Below are 17052 nucleotides of genomic sequence, written 5' to 3'. Positions count from 1 at the left end.
GCAAAGGATGTGAGAGAATCATTGCATCAGAAAGACTGGGAAATGTGGAGGAGGCAGAGGGGCTCATTGGCTCCTCTGTACTATTCCTTTGTAGCTGTAGAATTTAATACATGCTCCTCAACCTTAATTTTGATATAACTAAGCCTTTCTAAAATTAATTCTGAAGTTGGTGCATCTCCACTGGGCTGTAGATGACAGATCTTGCAGTTCATTTATATTCCCTTTTATATTACTGATACACATGTATTATTGAACCATAATTCTTTTGTGTGTGGTGTTTTACTGATGAATGCATGCATTTCTCCAGACATATAAAATGCCACACAAAAAGGATGATATACACATGCAGATTGCTTTTTTACAATGTTTTATCAGAGCACAAGTGCACATTAGTAAAGATGGAGCGATACAAATTAATGGAAGAAACCAAGAGTTACAGCAAATCAGACGTGCGCCATACTCTGCAAAATTCAGAAACAAAAATTGAATAATGGAGGCTCCCTAATGCATTAATTCCTCTTTATAAACAGGACTTGAAACTACAAAATCCAAGGAGACGTTTGGATAAGGAGACTTGCAAAAGCCTCTCAGGCAGGTGAGACTGAGCTCCCCTACCTCCGTGATTGCTCCTTTGCTTTCTGACAGGCTTTGGGTCCTTAACCAGCTGCTCGTTGTGCAGAAATTCCACTGGTGAAGACTTGCCTGGCAGTAGCAGGGGGGAGGTTCAGGTGTTGAATTGTTGGATGACAAGCAGTTGTCAAATATATGTATGTCATATGTATGTCAGGAAGAAATGAAGGAAAAACCGCCACCCCCAATAGCTTGAGCAGCAGCATTATAAAAGGATTGGACAAGGGGGGGTGGGGGGAGAATACATGCTTTTACAACAGAAACTGCACCATATCATTGCAACATAACCCCTCAATACCAAGAGGCATTATCAGTAATAATATATGGTTAGCAATATCCATGTCATTCAAATTAGTAGCCTGAACACCTGCCAACAGTTTCTCTTCTAGACAAGTATGAAATGTTCAGGAACCTGCCCTCTTTGGCATCAGATCACCTTCCTAAATTGTTTGCAGTACTCAAACAAGCGCAGTTACCCTCCTTCCCCAGTACACACACACACACCTGGCATTAGGGGATAGATAGCCCAGTTCTTCAGCACCCTACAACCTATTGAGTTTTGGAAACTTAACAACTGTGGGATGTGGTGGAGGGAGGTTGCAAACATCAGCCCAATTCCCCTGGATTGTTTTCCTCCGTAATCATTGCATATGTCCTCCACCCCCTCCGGTGTCACCACCTGTCAGTCCATTACCCTTCCCTGGAATCTTTTGGGTCATTTCTATCACCCAACCTTTTGCCCCATCCTACAAAGTCGTCTTAATGAACTAAAAAAGCGCTAAGTCCTAAGAGCTGGTCACATGACCACCCCCTCCTCGCTGGCCTTAGTCTCATTCCACCCCCACCCCCCTTCCCAACCTTGCCTCCATCCCAGTAAGCTGACACAGTGTCTCTAAGTGTTAGCAGCTTTGGGTGTCTAATAGGATTAGCCGAGTTTAAAACTGTCATTTGAGTGAACTAAACCCCCTTGATACCTTGCCTTGCACCTTCTTAACCAATTTGCCATCAATTAGGGTAATTGGGAAACTAGCAAAGGAGTATAGAATTAATATTTTAAAGTGATGAAGTGATTATGGGCCCCGGCCTAGGAAGGAAATCAATTTGCTATCCGCGCTCGGAAAGGCAATCATCATTTGCCAAATAATCACACACACCCCGTCCACCATCTCCTCCTCCTGCTCGTGCACCATCTCTGCCAATATCTTAAGGAGGTTAGGTGGGGAAACCGGAGGAGGAGTGCCCAGCCATGGCATGGAAAAATTAAATCCTCATGCCGCCAAGGTAGGCAGAGGGCATGTGAGCTTGCCTTTTTCTTTCTATCCTTCCTTGCATCTCTGTTGTTCCAGGACACCTAAATTTAGGCTGGTTTCAACTGCAGGGAGTTGGCAACTTTGCTCCCCAGTAGCCAAAACAGGCTCATTTGTCTTATCAAATTGACCCACGTGGGCCTGGCCTACTCTTTACAGCAGAAAAAGTTACAGAATCCTGACAGGTGCCATTTTCACATGTTTAAAAGAGAACTCCTTGCATTTTTTTAAGTAGCTCATAGGATGAAAAGTTGTAGCTCTGTCCTTCCTTTATTATGCTGGGTTTTCCTTGCAGGGAAAAGGAACATTCAAAATTTCAGTCCCTATGTTCTGACATGGCACAACCAATTATACCATCTCAGGACTCTGCCACTGCTGCATAGACCAAGCCCAAGTGCCAGACTACCACTCTCCTTTAGGGATACTTCCAGAACTCTCCTCTTCAAAACTTCCCCCTGGAATCCTCCATGGTTTCATTCTTTAAAAAGTTTCTGAATTTTATACCAGACACTACCTGTGCCCTGTTTACCACAGCTTACTGTTCCTTAAATTCCTTTGCCTCTTTTCTCCCCTCTGCATTACTGATGCACATGGGCCAACGGATAAAGTATGGAACAAAAATGTCAGTCCTGATGCCGTTGTACATCTGGTGGTATCAAGATTTTCAGAGCATTTTACCCATGTGGAGGAGTTCATGAGTACATCGATAAAACACTGGTTATAAAGCATCATATGCTATCATAGGTAAAAGGTAAAGGTAGTCCCCTGTGCAAGCACCGAGTCATTACTGACCCATGGGGGGACGTCACACCACGACGTTTTCTTGGCAGACTTTTTACAGGATGGTTTGCCATTGCCTTCCCCAGTCATCTACACTTTACCCCCAGGAAACCGGGCACTCATTTTACCGACCTCGGAAGGACGGAAGGCTGAGTCAACCTTGAGCCGGCTGCCTGAACCCGGCTTCCGCTGGGATCGAACTCGGGTCGTGAGCAGAGCTTGGGCTGCAGTACTGCCGCTTACCACTCTGCGCCACGGGGCTCTATATATGCTATTGTAGGAGCTGTATATTTATAGATAGGTAAATATGAACTATTGCTTTCTCCTGTAAGGTTTTTTCCTTCTGTTGGGTGGGAATGGAGGGAAAGGACAGCCTTGGGAAAACAGTGCAACAACACTAATGTACAAAACATTTGCAATACACTTTAGAACTATAGTAAGCATTTGGTAAAACATGGTCTTTTTTTTTTTAAGTGTGTGCTGTTTGCAATTTGCTCTCCAAGTATGATTTGAACATTATCTTCTCGTCATTGGTTGCAACCGTCTTACAGCCAACTACAAGACAGGAGATCAATGGAGAAGCATTCCTGGTACAGTCATGGCAGTTCAACCACAGACAAAAATATCTTGTGGGGGGGGCTAGGCAAAGTACCACTAGAGCTGCCTAACATACTGGGATTCAAAGGCAGCAGATTTCCTCAAAGGGCATGGAGACAAGAGAACTTTAATGAGCGCCCAGGAATTAAATGAGAATTTTGAGAGCAAGAATGGGAATTTCAAAATCATCCATGTTCACACTTCAACCTTGATAAAAGCTCAGAGAAGATTTTGCCTTCACCCTTTTACTCCAAAAATGTTCACCATCAAATGTTTGGCTCAACCTCCGGTAGGAAACAGATGTTAAATCTACATTCTTTTCTCCTATGTTTAACATAAACTGATGGACCATATAAAACTGATCTCTCGCTCTCACACACAAAATGACTCTTATCTTAAAGTACTTTCAACTTTCATAAAAACTATTATTATTATTTTTTAATCTAATTTTTCCTCTAAAGAGAGAATTTTCACCAGCCCCTTCCCTGTAAAGTAAATCAGGGAGAGAGTCAACGTCTGTCCTAAGGTTACCTAGTAAGTTTTGCAGCTGACATCACCAGTCTAGGCCCAGCAGTTTGAGTGTCGAACTAGATGTTACATTTGCCAAGAGTCGGGGGTGGGGGCTATTTGCCACACTGTGGGGCTATTTGTTACATGTGCACTGCCTGCAAGTCTCCTTACGTAGCGATTTTGGCCTGGGGAAATGTGTGTATGAGAGAGAGAGATTATTTATTTTTATTCTTGCTCTCAAAATTCCCATTTAATTCCTGGGCGCTCATTAAAGTTCTCTGTCTCCATGCCCTTTGAGGAAATCTGCTGCCTTTGAATCCTCATAGATGCGCGTACATTGAGATTTTTTTTCTGTTCCACTGATGCGCACATGTACTCTTGCACATGGGTCAAAACACTAACTAGAAAGAATTTTGATACATCCCTTTGAATAACATAACACACACACACACGAGGTTTTATCAACTCATCTTTCATCAGCACAGCACCCATATGTTACAACTCAGCATCTGCGCTGCCAGTGAGGAACAATTTCCCCCGCCTTCCTTTCCCAGGGAAGGGCTTATTCCTAAACAGTTAATTTAATGGGCACATAATTGAATTAATGAAATGAATTTAAATGGAACCCTGTCCCTGGATGTGGCTCTTGACAGATGGGGGAAGCTCTTGGATGGTGACAAAATCTCCTTCTGCTTGACAGGGTGCCAGCAGCATGGCTCTGCAAGGAAGTTGTCTGCTTGTGCTTGAGATTCATTGTGCAGAGAAATATATACTCTGCACATGCTCAGAAACATTCTCCTTTCCAGCCACCCTTAAGGCACAGAATTTAAATGCCTCTGGAATGATCAGGATATAGTAGAGCAAGAGACGGGGTGGGGTGGGATGGGGGTTGACATCTGTCTTTGTAGTTATGCCCATTTGTGACATTTCTGTGCCAAACCTCCTTGTTCACAAGCAGTATGCCTGTTTTTAGTGCACTGAAGCTCAATGCCCTTTTGGATTTTAATCTACAGTGGAATTATGCTGCCCTGAAATTTCATAAGGATTGTTTTCTTCTTTTATATACAACACGAACCTCAGTTTGGGATTATTATTTTTTATGTAGTTCTGTTTCTATTTGCTATCGGCCACATTTTTCATTTGGGAAAAAAAACAGGGTATACATTTCTGAAATAAATGGATGATTTCCTTCCCCTCCTGTAGCCTTTTTAGAACTGTCTGGTTGTGCACTGTTGAAAACAGGATGCTGGGCCAAATGGATCTTTGGTCTGAACCTGCAGAAGTTCACCCAACTAAACAGCAATGAGATAAACGCATACAGGCAAGATTGAACAATGATGGTTAGTTGCAGGGCTTTTTTTCTGGGAAAAGAGGTGGTGGAACTCAGTGGGTTGCCCTCGGAGAAAATGGTCACATGGCTGGTGGCCCCGCCCCCAGATCTCCAGACAGAGGGGAGTTTAGAATCTCAACGTCCCTCTGTCTGGAGATCAGGGGGCGGGGCCACCAGCCATGTGACCATTTTCAAGAGGTTCCGGAACTCCGTTCCTCCACGTTCCCCCTGAAAAAAAGCCCTGGTTAGTTGTAATGACTAAATAGAACCTTCCTGTTCAGAGGCAGTCTACCTTTGGATACCAGATGCTGGGGAGAAAGAAAAGAATGAGACTGGAGCATTAACATGTTGCTTAATGGCTTCCTCAAGGCATCTGGTCGGTCACTGGGGAAAATAGGATGCTGGACTAGACGGACCTTGGGTCTGATACACCAAAGCTCTTTGGATGTTCTTGTGGAGGAGAAGTCTATCAAAGGCTTCCAGCCATATAAACAGGAACTTGTAAATAAAACCTCAGAAGACAGAGGAAGGCTATCTTTGAATACCCTGACCTGGACAGCCAGGAGAAACCTGATCTCTTCAGATCTCAGAAGCTAAGCAGGGTCGGCTTGGTTACTAATTGAATGGGGGACCTCCAACAGAGACCATGGTTGCAGAGGCAGGCAAAGGAAAACCACCTCTGCTAGTCTGTTGCCATGAAAACCCCACCAGGGGTTGCCATAAGGCAACTAGGACCTGAGGGCAGGATTTCATTCATCTTTGAATACCAGTGAGGACATTCAACTAGCTTCATGCTCTTCTTGTGGGCTTCCTCGAAGGTATCTGGCTGGCTGTTATTGGAAAGAGGATGCTGGATATGTGGGATCTTTTGAGCCTGATCCAATAGGGTTCCACTACTTGAATTTTTTATCATATGGGACACTTCATATGCTTATGGGAGGTAAGAGCACCTGCTTTGCATGCAGAAAGTATCCAGTTCAATCCCCAGCAGGATATTCCATTTGAGGAAGGACTTTCCTCTGCATGAGACTCTAGAGAACTGTTGCCAGTCAGAGAAGTCAACGCTAAGCTAGGAGAACTCAAGGGCTGATTCCGCACACGTTGGATAATGCACTTCCAATCCTCTTTATAGATTATTTGGAATGGATTATTTTGTGTGCGGAACAAAACATCCACCTCAAACGACTGATAAAGTGCATTGAAAGTGCATTATCCAACGTGTGCGGAATCAGCCAAGGACTGATTTCATATAAGGCAGCTTCCTCTGTTCAAGGCATACTCCCTGACTCCATGGTAGAGCCCCGAAGTATCTGGTTAAAAATACTTCAGGGGAAATGGGATGGGGAATGGATCCCCATCTATCAAACAATGTAGACAGCCTCTACGAGTCATACCATACCAGATGGCCCAAGAATCCATCCCTGTCTAAGGCAGCTTCACGTGTTCATGAATAAATCCATAGCTATATTGTTGGGCTTTCTGCTAGAGAGACCTGTGGTAGAGCACACGGCTTGCATGAAGAAGATGCCAGGTTCAGTCCCTGGTCTCTGCAGTTAGAAGATACCATGTGTTAGGTGTTGTGAACAACACCTTGGCTGAATCCACACTTACTGGCATAGTGTTAAACAGTTGGAATGATAGCGTCTTCCCGGCACATTTTATGACATCATCACCCCATGATGCTGCTCTCATGGCGCAATGACGTCAGAAAAAGCGCCAGGAAGATGCTATCATTCCGACTGTTTAGCGCTATGCCGGTAAGTGTAGATTCAGCCCTTTTCTCTCCTCAGTCAGAATAGTCATTTCTGGGCTACACGGTCTCATTTTGCAAATCCAAAGATTAAAGAAGCTGTTACTCTCGAGAGCACCACTACTTAAAGGTACAACAAAAGCTTTCTCGTGGACGCTATTGAGCAACAATAAACTAATTTACTCTCATTTAAAGTGCTCTGTGCTCAACGCGCACATTCCAAACAACTGTTACAGTCATAAATGCACAATGATACAATGAATGGTTACACATAAATCAAGTCTGACCAATTCATGTAACAAATCAATCCATACAAGCAACGCGCTTGAGGTCAGAAATAAGAATCCCATGGTTATTTTTGCTCCTGAGAAAGCTGATAGAGGCGAAACAAACCTGAGCTGGCAGTTTGTCGAGCAAACTAAAAATTTCAATGCTGCATAGAAGCTGGTTAATATTATCTGATTGGACCGAGTCATGATACCTGTTGATTAACGACCTTGCAACTATGAAGAATAGAACTACAACAAAATTGAGCAGTAAAATCTTTATGGACTGTATAGACTGCATAGACACGTGTATGGATTGATTTGGTACATGAATTGGTCTGACTTGATTTATGTGTAACCATTCATTGTATCATTGTGTATTTATGACTGTAACAGTTCTTTGGAATGTGCACATTGAGCACAGAGCACTTTAAATGAGAGTAAATTATTGTTGCTTAATAGCGTCCACGAGAGAGCTTTTGTTGTACCTCATTTTGCAATGGCAACATGTGCATGGTTTGCAGGGAATAGCTATAGCTTAGAGCCAAGCTACAAGTGACGCCTTACACAGGTTGGACACTTGTCAGCTTCCCCCAAGTTTTGATGGGAAATGTAGGCATCCTGGTTTTACAGCTTGGCTCTCCATTACAGCTGCAAGACCAAGATGCCTACATTTCCCATCAAAACTTGAGGAAAGCTGACAAGTGTCCAACCTGTGTCAGGCGTCACTTGTAGCTTGGCTCTCAGCCAGCCCCTGCTTTACCTACAGAAGGTCCCAGACTCAATCTCTACATAAAAGGATCTCAGATTTCAGGCACCGGGAAAGGTCAGTCTCTACTTGAGATCTTGGCAGCCAATCAGAGCAGGAAATTATCTGAGCTAGAATTTATTTGTTTGTTTATGTCATTCATAGTCCGTCTTTTTCACTGAGACTCAAGGCGGATTATACAGTATGAGCTTAGTACAATCAGTACATTTCCATACAGTATCAAGGACATTTCCATAAACAATGCCATAGGGCAAATATAAACAAGTTTACAAAGATATACCATTAGCAAGGATCCAATACAGAGTAGAAGAAATGCTGAAACAGAACATAATGAATTCTAGGACTGATAATAGACAACGTGAAGCTGAAACAGAAATTCTAGGACTAACATTTGATAACATGAAGCACAGTAGCGCATAGGTGTACACAAGGGTCATTTCCTAGAAAAAGAGCTGGAGGAACTCATTAGCATAACATATTAGCATAGCTCATTAGCATATGCCATGCCCCTTGACATCACTGGAAATGTGTCATTAGCATAACTTATTTGCGTATACCACACCCCCTGGCATTACCTGCCCTGGCTGCTTTGGACCCAATCCTGGCCATTCAGGGCCGAAGTTGGGCCCAAAATGGCTGGAAAGGGGCCCAAAATGGTCAGGATCGGGCCTCTGCTGAGTGGGAGAGTGATCTACCACCTGACAGAGGCCTGATCCAGGCAGAAATGGTCCCAAATGGCCGTGAGTCAGGTGGGCGGGGCCACCTGACATGTGACCTCTTTGGGGAACTGCTGGAACTGCGTTCCTGCACATTCCCCCTCAAAATGAGCTCTGGGTGTACATATTTAAAGCAGCAGATAGTAAGTATGGCAACATAGTGAAGTCTACGGTCCCTAACTCATTAGTGAAGCATCATTTCTCATGGAACGGACTCAAAGGACCAATAGTGTAACTCAACAGCAATTCATATGTTCATGTAACAGGGAACAGTTGAAAGGAGAACCATTTTGAGGTCACAAAAGGAAAACTTCCCAAGGGAGAACATGCACCATTTTGAATTTCAACTAGGGTTGCCAGATAGGTTCCGGTCTAATACCAGACCTGGGGAGAGAAGTGTGTGTGGGGGGGGGGGCTTACCTTTTGTGCATTTCCAGATGGCATGATGACATCGCTGTAGGAAGTGACATCATCCCACCAACTCCCCACTGTGCTAATGTAGGAGGCTGCCCGGGTGCCCAGAGTGGCAGGCCATTTTTCCTGCCCGGTGGCAGTGCCATGCAGCTGCAGGAGGCTGGGCGCCTGGGACAGGGAACCGATGGGGGAGGGGCTAGGCCCAGGCCAGGTGTCCAGTATTTGATGGGCTGTTTTCCTGGACAGTCCCCTAAAATACTGGACAGTCTGAGCCAAAACCGAACACCTGGCAACTCTAATTTCAACCCAAGATGCCCTAAATTTCCTGAGCCGGAGTCCGTTGAGGTCTTCTGGCCTCTGGTATGATTACATGCAAGTTCCATGAGATTTCTGGCTTGGAGCAGTAGCCAGCAGCCCATGTGCTTCTGGAGCCCACCAACTTTTCCTGCTCCCCTTCAGCCTTGTGCAGAAGACAAAAGCTATTGTGTTGCTTTGTACCCCCCTCCAGTGCTGTCCTGGCCCGTCCTCTCTCGTCCTCCCTACCCCCCCCCTCTCTTTCTAATTCTTTCCCTCTCCTGTAATGAGGGGATTACAAAGAAAAACTACAGCAGGATTCTTTTGTGTGGGAGACAATCAGAGGAGGGGGGCTTGCTTGGCCCATCATTAGAGAGCCTTTCCACCACCCACATCCCCAACCCCATCCCACCCCAGTCCTTCTGCTGGATGGACACTTAGAGCAATTACTTCTCCAGAGAGTGACTGTCAATCATTCTTAAAGGGGGAGGCCACCAATTAATAACCTCGTCTTAATCCTGTGGACTCATTTCCAATCTGCAGGGCCCGTTGACATCTGCATCTGATTCTAAATAAAGAATCGGGCTTTAAGCAAAGTTGGGTCCATGAGAAATAAGGCAACTGCTGAGAACTTTGGCAGCCAAGCTGTGAGTCTGGCGCCGTGGAACTGCCTGCAGGAATCCTGCACAGAGTTAAATAATCTTCTGCCTGAGACACGGTGGGCCCGTGCAGGTAACAGAGGCAGATAGATAGATAGATAGATAGATAGATAGATAGATAGATAGATAGATAGATAGATAGATAGATAGATAGATAGATAGATAGATAGATAGATAGATAGATAGATAGATAGATAGATAGATAGATAGATAGATAGATAGATAGATAGATAGATCAACTGACTTCTTGCATTGATGAATTGTTTCTCCACCAACGATCCAAGAGACATTTATTACCAAGCAGGTAACAGAGATTTTCTTAAAAAATATATATGATAATTTCTTAGTTGTAGAATTGCTTCTCCATCAATAATTGTGATAACTGGGATATATTGCTGAGCAGGGAATGGATCTTTTTGCATTTATGTGATAATTTACTTGTTGTGAGAGTCAGTGAATTGCTTCTCGATCAACGCTTGAAGCAACTTAAATATATAATGGAGTGTGTGCGTGTACGTGTGTGTGCGTTTCATGGACTTGTTGCAGTGGTGATTCATTTCTCGGCCGTGGACTGAAGTGACTTAAATACATATATTATTATCAAGCAAGAAGTGGAGTTTTTTGAAAAATATGAATAATTCATTTTTTGTTGCATTAGTTAGTTACATACAACCGTATACAAAATTAATATATATTTCCCCCCAAATTCTACAGGAGCAGTGTAGGCTGTTTTATTTTCCCTAAAAGGGTATTTTCTTTTTTAAAAGATGTAAATGATTACAGAAGATAAAAATGTGATTCTGAAAGGCCAGAAGTAGAGTACACACTATGAAATTGCTCTCAATCCTCCTACTGTTGACACAAACTCCAAACTCACCACCAAAATAATGCAAAGTAAAGGTGGACACCAATGGTCTAGCTTACGTTAATATCTGCTGTTAGGTGGCTGACTCTGACCAGCCGAAAGCAGATCACTCAGTACTCCAGCTGTAACCCAACAAGAATTGCAGTCCCTGAAAAGATGCTTTTCATTGATAAGTACAACTGCTCCCCAGTTTCTTCCTTGTCTCTCCTCTTCCCTCAAATATTAAAGGATCTTGTAGGATCTACTATCTGCTCTGCCAGTTGATTCTGAGGCTGCAGCTCAAGAAGACATGCCTTCCCTTGCTGTGTAACCATTTGAAGAAATCCAAAGTGTATTTAAGAAATACATTAAAAAAAGAAAACAAATCCCCCAAGAGATTGCTTGCCTTTGTAACGTCTTTACTTCCAATCTCTGAGCTTAAGCACTTAAAACCAAAGAGAAATAAAAATTTCCAGGGAAATTGTGGAGTTTAGTGTCCGAAATGAGAATGTAACGAGGAGGTTGTTTTGGTCTCTAAGGTGCTACTGCCCCAAAAGCTTGCTCTTCTACTACAGACCAACATCTGAAACTATCTTCATGGAAAGAAATGAAATTAATAAACCAGCTGTTTACCTGGAATGAATTCACTAAAACCCCTTGATGCTCTACAAGGATTGAGCATATATTTTGAAATTGCCACGCCCTTCTTGTGCACGACTTTGAACGGTGGGGTCAGGACTGGAGGCATACTTGTACAAATGGGTTGGCCAGAAACGGTCACCATTGACTCAAGCATTTTTTTTCTGGGCCTTTAATTCTCTAATTGAGGAACAATTTCAGAAAGATGGAATGTGGATTCAGAGTCATCAACAGAGGTGAAATGCAAAAGAACACAACCAGCACTTTAACAGGAATGAGAGAGAGGCTACAAAACCATGAATTTTGGAGCACCTTTAAGATCAACAAAATTATTGCGCTGCAAATTGCCTCGCTTCACAATCGGAGGTAGCCCATCTTGAAACAAGGTTAATGCTGGACTTTGGGTACGGTTAAAAGTAGCATTCTGATAAAGAAGCACATCTGACTCGTGGGGAGAAGTGTAAAACCAAGAGAAGACCTGCAGAAGGTCTGTGGAAACGAATCAGGGCTGTACAAGAACAAGAGGAGTCCTTGCTTGGTCCCATTTTAATTAGGGCCTGTTGCTGGATTATGCCCACATAAATTAGTGGGGAAAGGTTGCCATTTGTATTATTATTAGGAATCATTATTATATTAATAGCTGACATTTGTTAGATTTTTATTTTGCCCATTTGCCTAGGACCACAGGGTGGTATACATGCACATTTTATCCTCATGGTGTGAACGAGAAAGAGATTGGTCCAAAGTCACCCAATGAGCTTTATGACAGAGGGTGGATGTCACACACCCTCAGCCTACCCTGCCTCATAGGGCTGTTGTGAGGATAAAATAGAGGAGGGTCCCCATTTGAGGAGGAAAGCTGAGTATAAATGAAGTCAATTAAAAACAAATGCATCAGTAATTAAAATGCTGAACACCCCTACTCCCCTACTAAAGGTCACTTGGGTACCCCTCCCCCTCAGTTACAGACTGTAGGAAGCTCACTTTTGCCTGCCAGCTTCTGAACCAGCCCTTGCTGTTGTGCTTTTAACTGGGATGTGATCCTACCATGCAGAGAAATGCTCATTGCTGCAGGCTGAAAATTCGGCGAGCTGGCCAAAAATTCGGCAAGTCTAGCCAGAGGGGCTCCTTTCCTTTGCTCTGGCCTGGCAGGTGCAAGGTGGGGGCTTGTAAACTGACCGTGACTTCCTTTTGATGGTCATAGGGGAAGGAAATCTGGTCACCCAAAATGTTTTAAAAAGTTTTTCTCCATAAAAAAAGGCTCAAAATTGATTGATCAGGGACCAGAATCAGAGAAGGAGACAGTCTGTAGTTAAAACAAAGAAGAGTCAGAAAGCATCAATTTGTTGCAATAAATATACCAGGCCAGGTTTTAAAGAGTTAGTTTAGGAATGTCAGGTTTCTGTATATGCCCCATCAAATATTGTCTTTTCCTTCAAATAGCATATCCCCCCCCTCCCCCTGGTTGCTTCTTAGAATGTGTTTGCAAAACATCTAAGTTTGAAAAAACAGTTTGTTGTGTGAAGCATGTGGGAGGAGGGAAAGGTGTGTGGGAAATGAAATGTGTAATTTTCTGAAACTCAGTTGTCATCTTGAAGGCATCAATAGAACTGTTGTGGATGTTCTTTTGGAAATTGTGTGTATGGGAGAGAGAGACACATACTGTAGAGTTTAGAATCAGAAGCAGGAGGATATGAATGGCCACTGAGTTCCAAAGGAGTTGTCAGAATATTTACGACAGACCAAAGAAAAGCCTCCTTCATACAACGAATCATTAGCTGGTGGAAGTCACAGCCACAGGACACAGTGATGGTTGGCACCTCAAGTGGCTTTAGAAAAGCATTAAATTCATGGAGAAGTGATCTGTTAATTGCCATCAGCCATGATGGCTAAATGAAACTTCTTTGTTCAGTACCAACCTATCTTTGAATACCAGTAGCTGGGGTAAGGGCAACAATAGAAAGGAGTTTGGGCCATTTTGTCCTGCTGGTAGGCCTCTCGGGAACATCTTGCTAGCTATGATGGAAATGAAGATGCTGGACAAGATAGACCTTAGGTCTGATTCAGCAGGGTTCTGTTTATGTTCTTATGAGAGCTACCCAAGATCAAGCCATACAACGAAAGCCACAAATGGACTCCATGATTAGAACACAGCGATGTGTTTCAAGTGTCCTGAATTTTCAGTATTTGTCCAGAGAAATCACTGTCCCTATTTTTGCCTTTTCGGGTTGCCTTGTCCAAAATTCTTTGAATTTGGTTCCCTTGCTAAGGTCTCTGGACGTTAAAATCTCTGAGTGTAGAATATGTGCCTTCTGTCTCCAGTGAATATTCATAATACTGCATGAGCATCTACACTAAGTTGTACTGCGCACAGCCTGCCATTTCATGCACCTGCAACTGATGAATCACTATTTGAAATTTATCTTTCACAAAACAAGGTGGATTTTAATTCAATGGAGGAGAATCTAAATGTAAATAGCTGCAATTGCACCTTTAGCAATATGTAATACCAGTAGGGGGGCACTCATCCTTAGTGTGAGAATTAGGATGTTAACAAACACGTCCCTATTCTCATTGGTGAAATACTGGAGGGTGTGACTCCTAGCCAGAAGATCATCCAAAGCCAATCATTCTGAGTAGCTTGGGAGAGTGATCCAAATCACTACAGAAAGTGACAAATTAGAAAATAATAACAAAATATACTTTGTCCGTTCTTTTTGCCTGCTTTCCTGTCACAGTGATCCAAGTCATCCAAAACGGTTGGCATCAAAGTCTGGTGAGGTCAAACAGCATTTCCATTCAAGAGACAGGGCACCCATGCCTTACTGTGTGTGTGGGGGGGGGGTCCAATGGCTGAGTGAGATGGGAGTGTTTCTTGTTTTAGCAGATCACGGTAAAAACATAAGAACATAAAAGGAGTGTCAACAGATCAGACCAGTAGGTCATGTACTCCAGTATCCTGGTTCACACAGTCTTATGGTTGCCAGGAACCCTGGGCTTAAAACCTGGGGAAGGTTTTTTTTGGGAGGTGGTATGCCCAGAGGACTTATCCAAACACTAGACTGATGAAAATAGGCCCCATGCGCAACCTGTTGCTTCCATGTCGCGCCAGGAATGACAGCATTCCCGGCATAACAAAGAAGGGCTCCAGAGCACACAGGAGAGCACTGTGGGTCTCGCAAGCCGATTCCTGTGCCTCCCCCCCCCCACTGGCCAGGGAGAGGTGGCTGGGACTGGGGAATCCCCCTGCCCCCTGGGAAATGAGATCCCTACACAGTGTCCAACCAGTTACTATGGAGGATTAACAACAGGGTATAGACTTCAAGGCTTTCCCCCAGTGTTGCCTTCTAGCACTTGTTTTCAGAGATAGGCTGCCTCTGAACATAGAGGCTTCCCTTAATCAACATGGCTAGTAGTTGCTGAAGGACCTATTCTCCGTGAATCTCTCCAATCCCCTTTTAAACCCAGCGTCTCACCTTTTCTCCTTCACACATTTTTCAGAAGTCAGTCATTGCCTATGGAAATTCAGGTCACAAGAAAATGGCTCATCTGTAAGATGGTGCCAGAGCTGATGTTGGCATGAAGTTTGGGGGGGGGGGAGTGGGAAAAATTTTCGCAGTGAGCCTCTCACCATTTCTGCACTACCCACTCAATTTCCTTCTTCCTGAAGAGGGTGAAGCAATGATCCATGGTAGCTGTTCTTTCTCCTTGCTCTTTGCATGTCTCACTCATTCAAAAAGCAGTGGCAGCATAGAAAAGAAGCAGCAGACGGCTCCAAGGGTCAGCAATGGACCCTACTGAGGCTCAGGCCTTGGCAGGGATTGAACAATGCCAACTTCTTACATTGGCCCTGTCCAAGGCTTTCATATTTCTCCGGTGATAGGAGGATCCCAGGAGAGTTCTTTTATGGAGTCAGTTCCCTTCTGAAGGGAGAGTCCTGGAGATTCGCAGCTGCCCTTTGTAATAAGGGATTTAATTTGCAAATGTACAAGTTGGACAGGTAGGAAGCAAGTCCACACTAAAGCCAGATTTCTGTCCAGACAACATCAGTCTGGCATCTTTAGAAGCTGCTGTGGCCACAACATGACCTTAAGCATGTTTACTCCATTGCAAGTCCCACTGAGTTCCTTCTCACCTACAAATAAACTGAGGATTGCCAACTTAAAACTCTTAAAGAATGGGTTGGATCCTATATTGTGTGGGCAGATGTTTTCCACCTTCCTTTTCCCTGTAAGCACTAGAAAGCTGAAGCTAGAGATTGTAGGATCCACTGAGCAAAAAGTCAAACTACATGGAGGGTTACAATAAGATAGAAGAAGCTAGTAAAATCACTTGCCTTGCACCAGCATAGCTCAGGATCCACCCCAAAATTTAATTCACTTGTGCATGTTTTATCACATTACTCTCCAAGGTTAGAAGAAACTATCCAAGGCTAAACCACCCCTCTTGCATAACGCATACACTATCCCTTCAACCCCATATACCTTAGACCCCCCCAAATATCACATTTTGTGGACTAGAGCACATTTCCTCAGATGCAGGAATATGGAGCAGAATCTGATTGATTCACTACACAAGATTACAATTTTTGAAACGTGGCTCCCCTCTCAGAATCCAGGAAACTTCAGCGATTCTTCCCATATGTGGATTTTGCTATTATGAATTATCTAATGTTGTGGAGCTGATGCATTAGAAATCCACCTTTTCTCTTTTTTAAATTTCTGAATTGCACATAGGGTCCTGAGCATGCACAGTGTGCAACAATGTTCAGATTATTGAGCATGCTCTTTTCCTTCCCCTTATTTGTGGCGTTCACAAGTGTATTGATGAAATACAGGGGCAACAAACTATGTTGTTACGGATATATCGATGATGCATCAAGGAGATGTTTTTTGTGTGTGATGCTCAAGAGCACACACACACCAGCAAAATACTGCACAACATGAATCTTGATGCAACTATACCTGCAATCACATTGACTGGAGTGTGTGTGCAGTATTTCATCAATGCTCAGAGGCACATTGCTAATACAAAAGGAGGAAGATGAAAATAGTTGGAAAGAAGTGAAAGTTGTGCCAATTGCACATGCACAGAGCTCTGTACAATATAGGGACATAAAACATGGAACAACATGTTCCTAATGCATCAGTTCCACTTCTGGACAAATTCCAAAATGAAATGCAGACAAGGAGAATTTCAAAAGCATCCCCTGCTAATAAACGGGGATCAGTCTTATCTGAATTATCTCTAGATACACCCCTATGACTCATCCTACATAACAAATGCTTGCCATTAACGTCTATAGGAAATAGTATATCCCTGGCCTTTGCGATACTCAGGTTAAGCTCAAAGGTGTTATTTAGAACCCACAGGCCATTGTAAAAGAAATAAAGAATGCTAGCTAAGTAAAAATAAATGGAGTTTCTCCCCAAAAGACTTCATGAGATGGATGGAGGCGTGCATGCGTACGTGCATACGTTTTCATAAGTATACATGTGAACTCTGCCTCATGAAAGCTGACAGGTACGTTGTGCTGTCTGAATGAAT

Source organism: Eublepharis macularius, chromosome 5 (genome assembly GCF_028583425.1).
Source record: "Eublepharis macularius isolate TG4126 chromosome 5, MPM_Emac_v1.0, whole genome shotgun sequence".
In the NCBI taxonomy this organism is placed as follows: Eukaryota; Metazoa; Chordata; class Lepidosauria; order Squamata; family Eublepharidae; genus Eublepharis; species Eublepharis macularius.
Note: the sequence above shows the minus strand (reverse complement) of the source record.